This window comes from Sciurus carolinensis, chromosome 11 (assembly GCF_902686445.1).
Source record: "Sciurus carolinensis chromosome 11, mSciCar1.2, whole genome shotgun sequence".
Lineage (NCBI taxonomy): Eukaryota > Metazoa > Chordata > Mammalia > Rodentia > Sciuridae > Sciurus > Sciurus carolinensis.
In genome coordinates, this window is record NC_062223.1 from 83,318,422 (window position 1) to 83,324,421 (window position 6,000).

Consider the following 6,000-nt stretch of genomic DNA (forward strand, 5'->3'; position numbering starts at 1 on the left):
TGAACAATGAGATTAAATTAGTAATAAAATGTCTCCCAGCAAAGAGAAGCTCAAGATGATGGCTTCACTGCTTAATGCTACCAAACTTTTAAAAAGAACTGAACTGAGCTGCTATAAACAATTGATGTGGCTGTGTTACTGTAGTGTGCTAATTTTAAGTCCTTTGGATATAAACAGAGGAGTGAGATAACTGGGTCAAAAGGTGTGTCCATTCCAAGCTTTCTGAGGAATCTCCACACTGCTTTCCAGAGTGGCTGCACAATTTGCAACTCCACCAGCAATGTGTGAGTGTGCCTTTTTCCCCACATCCACGCCAACAGCTATTATTGCTTGTGTTCTTAATAATAGCCATTCTAATTGGAGTAAGATAAAATCTTAGAGTTGTTTTGATTTGCATTTCTCTAATTACTAGGAATGTTGAACACTTTTTCATATATCATCTGTATATCTTCTTCGGTAAAGTGCCTGTCCAGTTCCTTGACCCATTTATTGATTGGGTTCTTTGTATTTTGGTGTAAATTTTTTTATGAAAGATGGTAAAATGAGACAGACATCATCACCCTATGTACATGTAAGATTACATGAATGGTGTGAATCCATATCATGTACAACCATAGAAACAAAATGTTGTATCCCATTTGTGTACAGCAAATCAAAATGCAGTCTCTAAATATAAAAAATAAAATGAACTGACATTAATTCTTGAATTATTTCAAAGATGTGAAAGGAAGGAGAACTTTTCACACTTAATACCAGAATTACTGGGATACCAAAGTCAGAAATGAAGACATACAAAAAGAAAACTATGAAGAAATATTCCTGGTGAACATAGACTCAAAACTTCTCAATACTAGAAAACCAAATCCAACAGCATAACCAAAAGATTATATATCAAGATCAAGTGGAATTTATCTCAGGGACAAAAATATAGTTTCAACATATGGAAATCAATAAACAGTATATTACACCAACATAATAAAAGACAAAACACTATGATCATCTTAATATAAGCAGAAAATGAATTGCATAAAATTTGTGGTAAAAATTCACAAGCAAGTTAGGTATAGAAGGTACATACCACAACATAAGGTACATACAACACAACAAAAGTGCATATGATAAACTCACAGCCACCATTATACTGAATGGGGAAATTCTGATATTATTTCTTCTAGGTTTAGGAAAAAACAAAGATGCTCATTTTCAACATTCATATTGAAAATCTCAGCTGGAGTCATAAGGCAAAAAAAAAAGGGGGCATTCAATCATGAAAGAAGTAAAATTATTCATATTTGTAGATGATATAGTTTTATATTTAGAAAATGCTGGACTCCATCATAAATAATTTTAAAATTAATAATCAAATTCAGGGAATTTGTAGGATACAAAATCAACATGTGTATGTAGAATTTTTGTTTACCAATAATAAACTTGCTAAGAAAGAAGTAAACAATCACCTTGAAGATAGTTATAAAAATAGAATGCCCTTTATGATTTTGAGTTATGTTTATGAGTTCCATCAGAACTCAGGGTTGCTTCTACACTGAGCTACATCACCAACCCATTCTGATTTTTTTTTTTTTTTTTTTTTTGAGACAGGATCTTACTAAGTTGCTTCAGTACTCTCTAAGTTGATGAGACTGGCCTTGAACTTGTGATCATCCTTCCTCAGCCTCCCAAGTAGGTGAGCCTATGGAGGTGAACCACCTCACCCAGCTTGATCAATACACTGTAAAAGGAGATTGCATTCCTGGATCGAAACCAATTTGATCATGGTGTATGATCTTCTTAGTGCTTTTGAAAAGGATTACTAATATTTTTAAGAATTATCATATCCATTTTCATCAGGGATATTGGTCTATAGTTTTCTTAATGTGTTTTTATCAGGTTTGGAGATCAGAGTTATACTGTCTGCATACAATGAATTTGGGAGTGTTCCTTCCTTTTCTATTTCATGGAATACTTTGAAGAAGATTGCCATTAATTCTTCTTTAAAGATCTGGTAGAACTCAGGAAAGAATCCACTTGGTCCCAGGCTTTTCTTTATTGGGAGATTTTTATTACTGCTTCATCGATGTTGTTCTTTGAAATTGGTCTGTTTAGGTTTCCTTTAATCTAATGGTTCAATTTGGTAAGCCATATGTATCTAGAAACATCATACTGAATGGAGAAAAAACAAAAGCATTTATTTTAAAATCAGGAACAAGACAAGTATTCCATTCTCATCACTCCTATTAAATATAGTTTCTCAAACTATAGCCAGAGCAACCTGGCAAGAGAAGAAATTTAAAGAATTGCAAATAGGAAAAGGGGAAATCAAATTATCTGTTTGATGATGCATGATCCTATATCTGAAAGATTCAAAAATCTCCACAAGAAGACTACTAGGGCTGATAAACACATTCAGCAAAATATCAGGATAAAAACTCAACATATAGAAATCAATGGTTCTCTTATAATCCAACAATGAATCTGCTGAGAAAGTAATTATGAAAGCAATTCCATTCACATTACACATAGTTTCAAAAAAAGAAAAAAAAAAAAAACCCAACAACCTAACCAAGGAGGTGAAAGACCTCTATAGTGAAAATTAAAGAACTCTGAAAAAGACCTCAGAAGATGGAAAAACCTACTATGCTTTTGGGGAGCCAAAATTAATATTGTCAAAATGGCCATATTACAAAAAATGATACATATATTTGATGTGATCACCATGAAAACACCAATAGCTTTCTTGATGGAACTAGGAAAACAATTGTAAACTCCATATGGAATAATAAATGATCTAAAGTAGCTAAATTAATACTGAATAATAATAGTGCTTCTGGAGGCATTGCAATATCTAACCTCAAATTACATTAGAGAGCTACAGTTACAAAAACAGTTACAAAACAGACATGAAGATGAATGGAATATAAGACACAGAGATAAATTCACATAGACAGTCATTTGTTCCCTGACAAAGTTGCCAAAAACATATATTGGTGCCACCAGGAGTGGTGGCTTATGCCTGGCCTGGTGACTCAGTGGCTTGGGAAACTGAGGCAGGAGGATCACAAGTTTGAAGTCAACCTCAGTAACTTGGTGAGACTGTAAGCAACCTAGCGAGACCATCTCAAAATAAAAAATTAAACTTTAAAAAACAAGGGCTGAGGATGTAGTTAAGCACCCTAAATTCAATCCCAAAAGAAAAAAAAAATGTGAAAATACAGCATGTTTAATAAATGATGCTGGGAAAACTGGATACCCATACGTAGAACATTTAAACTAGAACCTGTCTTTTACTCTACAAAAATTAACCCAATGTGGATCAAAGACTTAGGAGTTATACCAGAAACACTGAAACTTTTAGAAGGAAACACAACAATATAATGACACAGGCACTTTGTCAAGAAATCTCAAGGAAAACCAAGAATCGATAAGTGGGAAAGCTTCCAATTTAAAAGGTTCTGTACCGCAAAGGAAACAAGAACATGAAGAGAGAAAGCCTACAAATGGGAGAGCTTTGCTATCTATTCTTTCAACAGGAGATTTATATCCAGAATACATACAGAAATCAAAAAACACCACCACCAACAACAACAAAATCAAATAAATTGGCAAATAAACTAAACAGACATTTCTCAAAATAAGAAGTACAAATGTCAAAAAATATATGAAAAAATGTTCAACATCCTCAGTTATCAGGAAAATGCAAATCAAAACTACACTGAGATTTTATATCATCATTCGTTAGAATGGCAATCATCAAAAATACAAATAATAACAAATTCCAGCAAGTTTAAAGGGAAAAATGTATACATTATTTGAGAGACTGCAACTTAAACTACAGCTGCTTTGGAAAGCAGATGGAAATCTCCACTATGGAGATTCTTCAAAAGATCAGGAATGGAGACACCATTTGACCAAGCTATTCTGCTCCTTGGTGTTTATCCAAAAGAACTAAAATTAGCACACTATGGTGATACATATATAACAATGTTTATAGCAGCACAGTTCACAATAGCAATTTAGGAACCAGTTCAAGTGCCCATCAAGTTACATATTGAAACAGTATCTCAAATAATAGTTCTTATTTCTATATAGGACATATGGTGAACTGGTTCATATTGTAAATCTGAACAAGTGTGGCATGTTTAGAACTCCGCTATTGTGAATGTAGAACATTTGGTGGCCATAACCAAATGATTTCTTAGACCTTTTAACTTTCACATGTGGTTTTGATAATTACCATTTCTTTCTAGACTGTTTTGTGGTTTTAAAAGAAATGTAATTATTTTTGTTTTCTAATCTCTATGTAAACAAGATATGATAGATTGGAGTATCTTTGGAAAGTGAGACTTCTTTAATAAATAAAAACTCAAAAGCTTACTGGTAGCAGACTGATGAAGATTACAAAGTATGAATGATAACAGGGAGTTTGAGGTGGTGTTTAAGGCTAATTGAAACATACCTGCCCTACCTCGGAACAGCAGCTCCATCAAGTTATAATGGTAGCATTAACTGAGGACCATCAGTCCTATGGTTCACAAGTCATTATTTCTCCTTTTCTTCTCTCTTCCTCTACTCTTTCTCCTTCTTAAAAACAAAAAAACAACATTCTAGATTTTTGTGGGGAAAAAATCTTGTATTTCTCACTCAGAAATGTTTAATACCATGACCAACCCCAGATAGTTAAAATCAAGCACTTCTGTGGGATGAATGCTACCATTTTGTATTATCTGGTGTAAACTCATTCTAAGTAAGTACTTGGGCTTTATATACATTCATTCTCACATTGTAGAGAATTCAAATTTATTTCTTTGAGGGCAAAAAGCAAAGAATCCATATTGAGATTTTGTCCTCCCTGTCGAAGAGATGACTTTGATGGGTCACTCTTGGTGAATTTTTCAAGGTCTGTTTGCCCTTTCCCTCTAGCATCTCTTAGATCCCTGTCTTGGTGGCTTTCTTTGGTGGGTAAGGGTTTATGTCTTCCCTTTTCATATGTTTACATGTCTAGAATTTCCACATTCTTAATAGCTACCTCACATTATTTCTTCTATTTTCTTTGACAGAATATGAGTAACATTTCCACTTATATTTCAGAACTACTCAAAATACCTCTTTTTGATATTATGCTTTTCAATCTATTCAAACATCACCTGTTGTATCTTCGTACATCACCCGCGATCTTAATCACCTTTATTTTCCATGAAGAACTAGCAGGTTTTTCACTTATTTAGTCTTTGTGTTGAAGACATTATCCTCAGTTTTTGCTCATCGAAGAGCTAATATTGAATGTCAATGTGAAATGTAGAATTAACCTTCCCTGGTATGAAAATGATCTTTGAATATATCCCTTAGAGGTAAAAAACAATTGAATTGTATTTAGTTTGCCTTATTATTCAATTGGGTACAGTCAGGTGAATAACTTCAATGTAAAACAACTTCAGAGCAGCCAGTAGATGTGAGTTAGCTATCTGTATGTGAATGTGCTTGTGTGTGTACACAAATAAATTACATATTTGGTATTGAAAAGTAGTATTATTAATGATATAATTTTTAATTGACTTTTTTTAATTTAGGGAGTTGCTATTGGTCTTTTGGAAATAGTTGAATGTAATATGATTGATTTTTAAAAGTGAATGATTACATGTTAAACCAAAACAAAGTGAAAAGGATAATGCAATTGAAGGGCAGATTGGAAATGTATAAAAACTGTTTCTTTTTTCAAGATATTTTCACAAATATTAGGCAATGAGTTCAGTAATCCAGAAAATCCTTTTTCCCACTTCTGATTGCTCCAGGTTTAGGCTTCAATAGAGGATGGGGAATTCCACAAGACTTATAGCCAGAACATGAGTTCAATCCAATCTATCTGTGTGATCTTGGAACAGTGACTTACTCTTTTCACACTGTTTTTTTCACATAGAAACCTAACATAGTTGAGGAGAAAAGTGCTTTTTAAAACATAACAGAAGAATAATGTAAAAGCAAACCAATGTGGTTTTGTGAGAACTA

General features: G+C 33.2%; 1 pseudogene; it reads right to left on the bottom strand.

Annotated features, from left to right (window-relative positions):
* Positions 1-5,160, bottom strand: part of LOC124959609 (phosphatidylethanolamine-binding protein 1-like) — a 30,119-nt pseudogene extending 24,959 nt beyond the window's left edge.
* Between the last annotated feature and the right edge of the window lie 840 nt (positions 5,161-6,000).